General features: G+C 35.3%; 1 long non-coding RNA gene across 1 annotated transcript in view; it reads right to left on the minus strand.

The window, feature by feature from the left end:
* Window positions 1–14,341, minus strand: part of LOC135204729 (uncharacterized) — a 25,298-nt gene extending 10,957 nt beyond the window's left edge. The window contains exons 1-2 of the long non-coding RNA XR_010312312.1: window positions 14,186–14,341; window positions 2,990–3,071 (exon numbers count right to left, since the gene is read on the minus strand). This is a non-coding gene — a long non-coding RNA (uncharacterized LOC135204729). The remainder of the gene's footprint in view (window positions 1–2,989; window positions 3,072–14,185) is intronic.
* Window positions 14,342–14,586: the final 245 nt, after the last annotated feature.

The raw sequence follows: 14,586 nt of genomic DNA on the forward strand, positions 1-14,586 counted from the left end.
GAGAGAGAGAGAGAGAGAGAGAGAGCAATGTTAGACTCTCTATGTCCGCCGCTGAGTCTCTAAAGCGAATGAATCTACGTTTTATATGCGTAACTATCGTATCAAGGGAATGGGTGTATTTCAGTGTACACGTCTAAGTCGAAAACATATTACGTCAACTCTATAGGGGTACCTAATCCAATGCCTCTTTGACTGCGTTTACATATGGGTATGAATAAGGCTCCCTTGTTCCTTCACAGGCTCGTCCGCGATGATAAGAAAAATTACGCACGTGTTTACATCGATAAAGAAATCAGTTTAGCTAAGACATTCTCAAAGTGCAAAAACACCCTCTTCAAAAGGCTTATGAGCTTTCACTCTCTCTGTGTCTTACGTACTTCAAAATGAAAAGTGGGATTACTTGGCACATGTTATCTTTAAATTTGGGAAATCTGAACATACCAAAACACACATTTCATAACATGATACACAGGCTCCGATGTGAATCCATCATATTACCACAATTATAATTGCATTCCAAACTTACATTATAAGAATATAATAGTATATATATATATATATATATATATATATATATAATATATATATATATATATATATATATATATATATATATATATATATATATATATATATATATATATATATATTATATAGATACATTATACATATATATATACATATATATATATATATATATATATATATGATATAATATATATATATATATATATATCTATATATATATATAATATGTATAATATATATATATATCTATCTATCTATTATATATATCTATATATATTATATCTATTATAGATATCATACCATATACATATATATATTATATAATAATACTATATATAGAATATATATAGATAACATCTATATATCTAATGTTGTATGTATCTATATCTACATATATATATATATATATATATTATAGCACTATATTAATATATCCTATATATATATATCTTATGTATGATGTATATATAGATATCTTATATATCTATATAAATATATATATATATATATATATATATTATGTATTATATATATATATATATATATATATCTATATCTATATATATATATATTCTATATATACATATATACTCTATACCTTATATATCTATATCTATATAATATATATATATCTCTATATATATATCTATATATATTATATTATATATATAGGTATATATATATATATATATATAATATATATATATATATATATATATATATATATATATACATATATATACATATAATATATATAGTATATATATATATATATATATATATATATATATATATATGATATAGTATGACTATACATATATATATATATACTATATATATATATGATAGAGATATATATATATATATATATATATCTATAGTCATAGTATATATATATATATATATATATCTATATATATTATAGATAGTATATATCTTATATAGATATATTGACTATATATATATATATACTATATATTTAGGGATATATATATATATATATATACATATATATATATATACTATATATATATATGTATATATATATATATATATATATATATATATATATATAAATATATATATTTATATATATATATATACATATATATATATTATATTATATATATATATATATTATATATATATATATATCTATATATATATATATATATGATATAGATAAGAAACATACATATATATATATATATATATATATATATATATATAGTATATATATTCAAAAATAATAAATGAAAAATCCCACTGGGAAAATCGTAATTAACGGCTAGTCAGCAAGAGCTCAAAACATACATCTTTATTGGAAGACAGCCAAAATCAAAGTGGAGTGTTTACATCCGGGCACGTAGGCCTACCTGCCTACCAGATGGTACTTACTGCCTAACCACCTTGTTCAAGAATTTAATGGTCATATCCTAGCCTTTGTAAAGGAAAGAGGGTTTGTATAACCTTACTTTCAGCTCTAAGGGCTGCTTCCACTTCCTATCTTTTGCATTTTTCTCAGGATGAGAAATGCATAGTTTCCATTTCTCCTCCTCCCTTTCCTGACACTCAGAACATGTTAACTCTCCATTACACTCCTGACCCTGACCTAGTATATCTAGAATGGGAATCATAAATCTACTTAACTAGTCTAATTTTACATACACCCATCAGCGCAAAACCTAGCCTAAGATAAACTAGAATCTGACATTTTGAGAATAAATGGCAGTAAAAAAAATTGAAATAGCTAAGCTAATTGAAATAAACAAAGCAACAATGAAATACTATGTCCCAGAATCACAGGTGAGTAAAAAAACCACCAATACATGGAAACCGGCAAAAATCGAAATTAAGGGTTTGGTGTCGTCATACCTGTTTACCGGACGTGGGTAGTTACACTAGCGATGGTGATGCCACCATGATAGTCTCAATTTTGGTCTGCTGCTGTAGGGATCCTACAGCTCAATAACTGCTTGGTAAGACCCTTGGATAAAAAGAATACCAACTGAAACAGAAAGGAGCGATGCTTAGCAAAGCAAACAAAGTGAAGGAAATGGCAATCAGGGCTTAGGGCAGCACGCAGCTGAAGGTAAAGTGACACTGCCGACTAGTAGGGCAGGATTCCCACCCGGTCGTTCAGTAGTTAACTGTTGAACCACCTTGTTAAAAGTTCAATGGCAGTGTCCAGCTTTGCTGAAGACAATTCCTATGATAAAGGCCGAGGGTTTGTGTATTGTGTAGGAACAACAGATTATTTGTACTTTGTGGTTAAGTTAACATTTAAAACAAAGGCTCAAAGTAACAAGATGAAAGCTGCCAAAAATGTCATTCAGTGCATCGTGAATAACTCACAGCCTTGGTCTTCAACAATGCAATTGTGTCATTAAGTGACTCAAGATTCAATATAATTTAGGGACATTTTCTTTTATTGCAATGACTTCACTTTTATATCACTTACCTAGAGTTTGTTATTGAGGAAAATTAACTCGATACGAAGAAAACATGTTCTTCCAGTGACCATTTATAACAAAGCAGATTATCTGTGGCAAAGAGAAGTGATCTTCATTAACACATAGAAGTTTACTACACACAATACATTACCAATGATATTGGACACTTAGCACTTGCAAGTTCTGTAAAGGTTAAATTTCCATGCTGTTAATTTTCTGGGTACATCCACATTATATGAACTAAAAATATGATATCTTTAATGTATGGCAGCCTGAATTCAAATTTACATGGCTCAGTGTAGGTATACAGTGCCATCCCCCAAAGGCAATACTAGGAACGACTTAGCTAATCACTTCATTCTGATTTATGCATAATGTCCATCAGAGTGGAAGTGGGTATGTACAAAACCTTATCTCATTATAAAAAATATCATTTTTGTATATGTGACTAACTCAGTAATTATAGGTAGTCTCCAGTTATTGGCAGACTTGGTAAATGGTGATCCGGTTTTATGGCGCTCATCTAGCACCATAAAATCCGTGATTTATGGTGCCAAAATGGGCCAAGTTTCGGTTATCGATGCTGACTTCACAGTGAATGGAAGTGGGATCATGGACATATTCTACTCCAAAGCATTAAGTCATGTAATGAATTTGAAATAGAAAGTTGTTGCTAGCACTGAAAAAGCAATGCTTGTCATTCCTATCAGATGAATAGCTACTGCCTCTAGTTGGTAGTCATCTTAACTAATAGTGGAATTCTGGTAGTACCAAGGGTCACCTCATAAGGGGAAACTTTGCAGCAAAAGGAATGCTCCATGTGTTAGCAAAGTATGATAGGTGCCCACCCTTGCCCTGGGTGCAGCACTGAAATAAAACCACCATGAAACACTGACACCTACACTGAAATAAAGTCATAACCCACACACTGAGATTAATGGGTGCTCCAGGTACACTGTACACCCTGGCTCTTCGAACTCAACACCTTACTGAAAAGGAGAAGTGATATTAGGAGAACATCCTATGTCTCCCTCTGCAATGCCATGCCAGTCACTAAAAATGGTCTCGAGGTATTGAAAAATTTTGACATTTTCTAAACTTACATAAAAAATATGATATGAAGCAAACAAAAACACTCCATACACTGAGTGTGTCTCAAACATGAAGCCCATATAAAATGGAAGATGAAGACAACACATTTAGACAGAGAAAGAAATAACATCCTAAGGTATGGATGGTTCTCTGATTCCTGTTGCAATGAAGGCTGGAAGTCTTTAGCAATGTCAACAAACTGCTAGCAGAATTGCTTCTTGTCACTGCGAGGGTTGGTTCAGAGAGGAACACTTCTCTTTACTCTGGATGCAGAGCTATCAGGGTAGGCAAAGATATTAACATTCACTCCAATTCGGGTTTAACAACTTGTAGTTAAACATTTTACTGATTAGAAAAAAATATATAGAAGACAAAAAACTGCTGTGCTTGTCTGAAAAATCATTATGAATCATTGCAGTGGAATATCAATTGTGACGAAGCAGGAGACTTAAGAGACTTCTGTTATACCATAGGGTAAACAGAAAGATGATAATTAATCTTATGAGACATAATCTGTTTGATGATTCTCGCAATGGTAAATGATTAGCACAAAATAGGAACCATAAGCAAGATTCCAAAATCAATCTTAAAAAAGGCTGTGATGGCCGTGCAGAGAGATTTTAATTAGAAGTTAACCTTCAACACAGAGAAACAATACTCAGATGAAAAATATCTCAGTGAGAGGGTAGTGCTCTACCCTTCACTTGACTCCATAGGTTGAATTGCCTTGTAGTACATTCCCCCTTGGAATGCATTCATCTTATAGAGCTATTGAGTGTCCAACAGATACACCTGAGCACCTGCATGTTAACTGAAATAAGAGGGAAAGCAATCCTCTTGTTTGGAGATAATACCTAACCTGTGTTGTTGTTGCCAAACAATACCACTATACGTCTCTAAGTCAAAACTATATGTAAAGGACCTCAGGTTTGTATAGTTAGGAAAAATAAAATTTAATTTTAAAAACTGTGGCTTGTTCCTACACAATATACAAACCTTCGGTTCTTTACATTAGGAAGCCTCACTGATTGGTGGAAGGAATCTGAGTGAGCCTTTATGAACAGATTGTTGTTCACTCAACATATGGTTCCTTTCCTGGTCGTTGGAGCAAGGAAAGGGACCCAGCCTCTGTTCAATTGATTGGAGTATGAAGACTAAGAGATCAATGAGCAGACTTCTGGAACATTTCATTCATGAGGGCAGAAAAATAATCTCACATGTAAAAGCAAACCAAAACCTTGTTGTCAGAGACATTTAGCTAAATACAAGAATTGGGTTTGTCTAATGTCAGACCCCCTTTCCCCCCTTGCTAGGAAAAGGGTAGGATATATATGCTTCTATAATCTAATCAAAGAATATACTAGACAGGTTACTCTATCATATACAGGCAGTCCCCAGTTATCAGCTCGGGTTCCGTTCTCGGCCCGGTGCTGATAAGTGAAAGCCGCCATTAACCGAAACACAATAATTTATGCCTCTTATGGCGCCAAGTTTCAGTTAATGGCGCCGATAACCGGTTAATGGTACCTCTTAGGTATGTTGTGGCGCTGTTAACCAAAACTCAGCCAATTATGGCACTATAAATTGCCAATTTTATGGTGATAAACAAGTGCCATAAAACTGGATTGCCATTAACCCTCTTACGCTGATTGGACGTATTAAATGTCAAGATAAATTGTCTCCCAGGGGCCGATTGGACGTATTAAGCGTCGACATAAAAAGTTTTTTTAAAATTCGCGGAAAAACACTTATAGGCCTACCAGGCAAAAACTTTTGAATCACGCGCCTTGGGGGATGCTGGGAGCTCATGGATCAAGGCGTTGTTTTGTTTAAAATCATTACGCAGGCGCGCAAGTGCGAATTTCTTTTTTATCGCACTAAAAAGTATCAGCAACACATCTCAGAAATTATTTTGTCACTTTGACATAATTTTTACACCATTTTAAATTAGCCGTTACATGAAGTATTATATATGAAAATGTGCGCAATTTCATGTAAAATACAACAAAAAAATACTCATGTTTGTAGCTTTCATAAGTTTTGAAATATTTTTATTTAAATAACGATAAGTGCCAAAATTTCAACCTTTGGTCAACTTTGACTCTACCGAAATGGTTGAAAAACGCAATTGAAAGCTAAAACTCTTATATTTTAGTAATATTCAATCATTTACCTTCATTTTGCAACAAATTGGAAGTCTCTAGCACAATATTTCGATTTATGGTGAATTTATGAAAAATAAAACATTTTCCTTTTGTCCGCGCGTAAGTCTTCCGAAAAAAATCAGAAATTTTTTTGTGCGATTATCGTAATGTTTGCACCATTTTAAATTAGCTATTAGCTGTTACATAAAGTTTTATATATGAAAATGTGCGCAATTTTATGTAGAATACAACAAAATATGATTGAAGGTTGTAGCTTTTTTCATTTTTGAAATATTTGCATATAAATCACGATAAATAGAAAAAAAAACACGTTCGGTCTACTTTGACTCTACCGAAATAGTCGAAAAACGCAATTGTAAGCTAAAACTCTTACAGTCTAGTAATATTCAGTCATTTATCTTAATTTTGAAACAAATTCGAATTCTCTAGCACAATATTTAGATTTATGGTGAATTTAAAAAAAAAACTTTCTTTCCCTCTGCGCGCGGATTCTCCGCCGCAAATCTCTGAAATGTGTACGTCGCATTCTCGTTATATTTGCTCCGTTTCATATTAGGCATTTCATAGAGTTTTATATATGAAAATGTGCGCAATTTCATGTAGAATACAAAACAAATAATTGAAGGTAGCTTTTCTCATTTTCGAAATATTTGCACATAAAAAAATATATAAAAAAAATTCGACATTCAGTCAACTTTAACTCGTCCGAAATGGTCGAAAACTGCAATTGTAAGCTAAAACCCTTACAGTATAGTAATATTGAATCATTTATCTTAATTTTGAAACAAATTGGAAGTCTCTAGAACAATATTTAGATTTATGATGAACTTTTGAAAAAAAACGTTTTTTACGTCCGCGCATTACGAATTCATGCATCATTTTGTGATAATATTTTCTCTGTGTTGCTTTTATTGTTTTACAATGTGTTATATACCAAAAGGATTGCAATTTAGTGTACAATACAATACCTGCTGAAAAGAAGCTCTGACCGGAGAGAGACCCTGTCCATAACACCAACCACAGAAGACAGCCCACTTTCCCAGGTATACTGATGCAGAGGGCTGTCTAAGGTATCCTGCCATCTTCGTTGCTGCTCGGCATGAAGACACAAGGACTGCACTGCCAAGTGATACCGTTCTATTTATGGCTGACATAGAAGGTTGTGCCAGGAGGGAAGCTCTCTTGTTCCCTTAGAGAGAAGAGATAGCAGGTCACTTGGGAGCCACCAGAGTCATCCAAAGATTCAGGGTAATTACCTTGTAAATCATCCAGAACAGGGGAAAGGCATACACCTCGAGGTTTTCTTCTAAAGCAGCCCATGGGTCCGACAATATGGAACAGAAGACCTGAAGTTTTCTGTTGTGCTGGATGGCAAAAAAGTCTACTCCTGGAGGCTCCCACAGGTCAAAAAACTTTCCACAATGTCCATGTGAAGAGACCACTCGGTTCCTATCACCTGATTCTGGAGGCTGAGCACCTGCACTGTCAACTGGTGCAGTGGGAGGTACACGAGACTTGCCCTGCTTGTTGACAAATGCCACTACTATAGTGTTGTCGGTGTTGTCACTCATCAACACCACAGAGTGTCCCATCACTCGATCCTGGAATTCCTGGAAGGCTAGAAAGGCCACCTTGAGCTCCAGAACATTGATGTGAAGGTACCTGTCGTGAAGATCTCACTCTCCTGCAGTCAGTCAGTTACTCCTCCAGGTGTGCGCCCAAACCCTCAGACAATGCCTCTGAGACCAGAAGCATGTCTGGAGGGGGAGTGTGCAATGCCACTCCTATTAAGACGTTCCTGTAATCCAGCCACCAAGCTAAATCATCTCTTATTTCCTCCAACAGGGGAATGGGAAAGGAATCAGAGTCTCAAGATGTGGCCAAAACTCATTCAGTCTCCACTGGAGAGACCGAAGGTGAAGCTGCATGAGAGGGACCAGCTTCTCCAACGACGATAGGTGACCGATCATGACTTGCCACTGCTGAGCTGGCTGCTCCTGTCGTGACTGGAACAGCTGTTATGCCTTATTGATCTGGCCGATACTCGAGTCTGCAGGGAAAACTTGTGCTGCTACCATGTAGATCAGCATGCCCAGATACTTTATCCTCTGCTTGGGAATGAGATCTGACTTCTCGAAATTTATCATAATCCCCAGATCGTGTCAAACCTCGAGAAGGTGATCCCTGTCCTGTGTAGCAACTACCAACTCTCTAGGGACGATAGCGGTAGTCCCCAGTAACGTTCTGATCCTAATAACCAAAGCTGATTCTGAACCAAGAGACCTGGTGATGTGATTCAGGACTGCATCCCTCTTCCTCAACACCAAGTTTGCCCATAGGTTGCTATGGAAGTTAGTAACGGCGATGATCTGTTGAATGTATTATGAACTGAAAACCAATTTTTGAATGTAATCATATCAGTCACATCATGGCTTTATCGAATGTCCCTTAGCTCTACATGTTGTTCAGAATAGGAAGCAGTAACTCCACTGAAGAATTCCACTGCATTAATCATATTTGTTGTAGATGGCACCCATTTTGCTATAACTGAAGGGGTGATTCCACATCCTTTGGTTAGGCCTCCAGTTGTTTTCATAGAATGCATAAGAAATTGTTCAATTGTCATATCGGGCCAGACTCCAGACCAAAATTTATCAGATCTTCTCTGTGTGAAGTATCCCAGTGAGGTAAACTTTTCAAACTCCTCCTGGACCATTTGTGTTGAAGATAGACTTGAGCAGACTTTGTATAATTCAGGTGGTCAGCTGTATGTAAATAAGGTAACAAGTTTTACATTGTAAATATGAAGATCCCAATCACCATAACGTTTTGTATAAATAAACAGGCTTCATACATTACACCCACAACTTTTCTGTTCTTCCAGATGATTGAAGTGCCTCGAGCTTTCTATGAATTAAATTCACACTATCTCCAATAGAAACAGAGTCCAGTATTTCATCCAAACTTTCGAGTTGTCAATCACAAATAAATAGTAATCTTTTAATTAAGTTTTTCGACATTCATTAATACTGACTGATTCTAAAAGCAGTATCCCTAAAGTTTGCTGGGTCAAGAAATGTGCATGTAGACTTCGGGAGCATATATGTCCACTCACCCTGTGGACCACTATTTTTAGCATAAACTGTTTCCCATGGGTTTTCAAAAGGGCAACCCTTGCCATGATGGTTCCAATAGCTCCTAGCTCCAAGATAGATAGTTAATCGTGAAAGTGGGCTACTGGGATCAGCAACAACAACCATTTCACATATTGTGGCTGGTCAAAGGTAACCATTGTTGTGGACTGACCACTCTTTTCCCCTTCCTCTGCTGCAAGAAGAAGGCAAGTGTTAATTATACATAGATGGATTACTGGGGTTTCAGTTGACGAATGGCAGAGGAAAGATAGCTGAAGTTTTGTATGATCATGTTTTGCTTTATGTTCTGTCCATTAAACCTTTCCAATTTGGATAAGAGAGATCTTGAAGCTAAAAGTTGTTCAACCATAAAATGTCAAGTCGATTAGCAGTATGAATGTCCTTTGGTATGTGCACTAGTATTTCTATATCTTCAACTTTTATCAGAGAATAACCACGGACTTTGGGTCGTTGGTATGTTTTTCTTAAAGACATTGTTAGCAATATATAATGTTAAATAGTGGGGTTGATAACTTTAGCTCTTGCCGGTTAGAGACAAATGCAAAACGCTTGATTCTTCGAAGATGCCGAGATGAAAAAACAAACAGGAAACTTGCCAGTGCACATTTGAGGTCATTGATGCATTCCAAAGACATGAGTTAATCACGAGTTTCATGTATGTAGCGTGCGTGTATCTGTGGATCAGTAAGTGGGTGTGAGTTCGTTACGTGTGTCACAGAAAATGACATATAATCTCTAGTAAAAAAAAAAGATTGGACGGCCAACTGTCAGTGGACAGCAGTGTTTTTTATATAGAAGAGGCGTTGCAGGTCCATCGGAAAAGGTAAAGTAAAGTGGAAGACTTTGGAAAAGTTAACATTTGAAGCGACAATTACTTCAGTTCTAGAGAAAGGGAAGTGCGATGTGGCGCACATTTTATTGATGGACTTTAATGTTTTATGGTGTTATAATTATGGTCTATTTATTTCAGATGGATTCGAAGTCACCATATGGGTTTTCTATTTTGACTATGATAAGCTATGAATGTTTGACACTTAGAAAAAAAGGTGGTACTTACTTAAATATTACTTTGGGAAGAATATGATAGTTTAACGTTTCTTTTTTGGGTTATTCCTAACTCATTTTATTCCATTTTCATGTTAGCTAATTTTGGAAAACAAAAAGTATATTTTTGTAAAAGCGGGAGCTTATATTAGCCTAGTTTGATACTTCGATTTTCAGCTAACTTCAGAGATGGCATTCAACAGAAAGGTAGGCCACGTTACCAGTTAGGAGTTTTTTCATTTGTTTAAACGAGTGTCATTTTGACCTCATAATATTTTGACCTTGAATAGTCCACGTGGGCCAAATGGTGTGGCATCATTTAACCTTTCTGTCCAAAGAACTTGTGTCTGAGCTGTAACCTGCTCAGCAGCTGGTGTACCACACTTCATTCCTCCCATTGAGTGGAACATGTTATGATCATCTAAAGTTGCCACATTGTAATCAGCATTGTCATACATAGAAATAGGATTGCGGACCGACTACTGTAGATGTGTTTAATGTGACCAATGCCTCATCATTCAAGACTTCTCTATATGGTGAACAAAAATCGTAGATTAGAGAGTATATCTATTAGTACTCGTGCTCCATGACTTTCTGTTTAGATGAACACTTAACTCTATCTAAATTGGGAGTCAAATGACTTTGGTTGGACTGCCACAATTATATATAGCGTGTTGAAGCTGACAGACTCCCTCTGAATGTTACTGTCATCTTCCCTACATTTTAAGACCACATCTATCAACAACCTAAGAGACTCTGGAACAAGCTCACTACTTCCTGATATGACTCGCTCTGCAGAGGTAAACAAATGACACTCATAAGGGCGCAAACAAATATCATTTCGAATGATCTCAGCGACTGTTGAAATCATTAGTTGAACCTCGTCAGCAGGACCGCTTTTCCTCTGGGGATGTATATATACCACTCATCTGAGAGAACGTCCTTTACGCAGTGACTGAAACAGACAACTCCATTCTTTCCACTGATATCAGTTATAGTTTTCTGATGACCACAATATTCTTTGAGTTTCCTTTTAAGGTGTTTCTTACAATATACTACAGTAGTAGTTCCTTCAAAATTGTTCAGAACGGACATCAATTCATCCAGGCAGTACTAATAGTCATCATTCTGCTCTAAATATTCACACAGTCTCAAGAAGTATCTTGATTTATCATCATCTGGCCTTCGGACTTGTTGTTCATTAGTTCCTGGTTTGGAACTTTTAGGTTTAAAAAAATATCTGTAACATGTACGATGATATCGACGCTCTATCTACTGCAACAAGGTCAATAACATCGGCTAGCCAAAGTAGGATTTCCCTACCCCATTTATCATTTCGTATTTCAGAATTACTTTTAATGGCATTGACTATTTCCATGTTTACTGTAGACTACCAACTGAGCGGTAGTTTTCCCGGATGTAATTTTCACCCGTATCTTAGCATATTCAGCAATGATTTGAAAATGGCTTGGTCTTGTTAGTTAGGTAGTCTTTGAGTAAGGAAAGACCCTCTCTCCTTCAACCCTCTTTAACCCCTAATGCTTATTAATAAATTGGGTTATCAGCTGTTAATACTTACATGGGATTCTGCACCGGTGAAAGGTACTTACAGACAGCAGATAGACAGACCAAATTACTGTTTTTGTAGTAAGATTCTGCACCAGACTGTTCTTCTCTGAGTAGGACGCCTGCCTCCATCCATATGGAACCTTTAAATGCAGCTTTTTATAGAAACTAATAGTATATATAATCATTTGATAAATTTCGTTTTTCAACTTGGTGAATACGGTTAAATTGTCCGTTTTTACATGTAAACATTGTTTAGTCTATTTTGGATTGTTACTTCTGTAATTGGTTCGTTTATGTTAATTGTTGTTGAGTAGTTCTTGAACAGACTGTTTAAGCTGGTAGTTATCAGTGTTGGAACCTCATTGTAACAGGTATGAGTTTCTGGAAATAAATGTTTCTTTATGATCAAGGTTTTTGATGACTGACAGAGTAGATCGGTAGAAGAAGTGTGGCATACGTCAACAAACAGTTGACGCTGTCAGCCCGCTCTTGGAAATTCGTTTCGCTTATATTGGATGTACTTAGAGTAACACAGATGTAAATTTATTTCTTTACTGAAATTTGTATATACTCTATTTCATGTATGTGGTGCTTTGTAGTTATATTCAAACTATTGTTAATTCTTTGTTTATTATGGAATTTCTATCTAACAGTTTTAGTAAGTTTGTATATTTTGTTGTTTTCAGTTTCTTGAACCTCGTCGCCTTGTACTACTAGCATGGTACTCATCACTGGTTCTCTGGTCATGGAGTACTGACCAACTATAAGCCCTTACAGTAATGGTCAATTTTAGTTGTAGTGCTAAGTGTTACATGAATTTAAAGCTTTAAGTTGGTTTAAAGTATCTTGTGACATCAACTTGAATTTTATTTCAAATTTTAATAAAGTGTGACGTGAGTAACAGTATCTGTGTCTTTTATACATCTCATCCCTGTGGCTTTGAAGAAAACGGCATTAGTTCAAGAAAATCTAGTGATTGAAAATGCAGGAATTTGGCGAAGTTGTTGTGTCTGTAGTTAGTGAAGATTGTCTCGATGAAGTGATACAAGATCAAATAAATGCTTTGAAAAATGCCCTAACTGCTGCTCTGTCTGCCATGACCAGTAGCAGAAATGATATCTTTAGACCAACAGACAATCGTGAGAACCTTCATCTGGTAAAGTCTGAAATGGTCATTTTGTGCAAATTACGTGATAAGTATGATGAATGTTATCAGCAGTATGTGAATCATTTAACAAATTTCAGTGAACGAAACAGTAAGCAAGAGGCATTCAGAAAATACAGTATCTATTGATTGTTTCATTACTGATTTGAATAATTGGGTCGTCAAGGAAAGTGAATTGCAATTGACTGCAGACCTTGATAGAAAAAGTCTTTGTGCCTCATCCACTAGCAGGACCAAATCCAGCAGAACCAGTGTAAGATCTGCTCGCCTCAAAGAGAAAGCTGGATTGGCAGGGTTGATAGCTCAGCATGCTATGAGAGAAAAAAACAAAAGTGATGTAAGAGCAAGAACTCAGACTTAAGCAAGAGAAGAGAAAAAAAGAAAGCATTTAGAATTAGAAACAAAATTATAATGTCTCAAGCAAGAGGAAGAGTTTATGCTGAAGCTAACAAAATCTTGGATATCATGCCAAAAGATACTCCTTCCCAGTTGAATCCAAATATAGAGCCAATCCAACCACAAACTTTGGATACAAAAGCAGACTCTCCTCAGTTGAAAGAGAGCGTTCCCTGTAGTTCTACCCCTAAGCCAAGTCTTGATATGCAACCACAGTACCAACAAGAAATGCTCCTGAAGACACAGCAGCACATGACTGCAGCAATGTTGCTTCCTAGCATAGAAGTACCAAAATTTAAAGGTGATCCTATTGAGTTTGCCACTTTCATGATGGCAATTGATGCCAGAATTGCCCCAAATGCTTCGGGTGATGCTGACAAACTGTACTACTTGGATCAGCAAACTGTCAAGAGTATGGTGATCCCTACAAGGTGTCAATGGCCTATATTAAGAAACTTATTTCTTGGTCTGCATTGACACATAAAAGATCCTCATGGCTTGTATACATTTCCTTTATTCCTTATTAAATGCAGACATGCAGTAACCAACTTGTCATATATGTAAGTACTAAATCATCTTCCTAACCTTCAAGCAGTTGTTAAAATACTTCCTACATACCTTTGGAACAAGTGGTGTAGTCTGGCTGGACATTTGAGGGAAGAAAAGGGAGGAGTTGGTTTTGCAGATTTGGTTTAATTTGTTCATAAAAAGGCAAAGGCAGCAAACGACCCAACATTCAGCAAGTTTGCTCTTCAGAATAATTATTCAAAAGCCTGAAAATAATAATAATAATAATAATAATAATAATAATGAATAATAATAATAATAATAATAATAATAATAATAACAATAATAATTAATAATAATAATAATTAATAACTAATACCTAAATCAATAAATAAATAATAATAATAATATGTGTACGCTGGAAACAGACCTTCTTTCAAACAAGTTTTATTGAAAATAATGGCAGAATTCACAGAATTTGATTTTGTACAATATTCTTTCAATTCTTCTTA

Source organism: Macrobrachium nipponense, chromosome 47 (assembly GCF_015104395.2).
Source record: "Macrobrachium nipponense isolate FS-2020 chromosome 47, ASM1510439v2, whole genome shotgun sequence".
NCBI classification, from domain to species: domain Eukaryota; kingdom Metazoa; phylum Arthropoda; class Malacostraca; order Decapoda; family Palaemonidae; genus Macrobrachium; species Macrobrachium nipponense.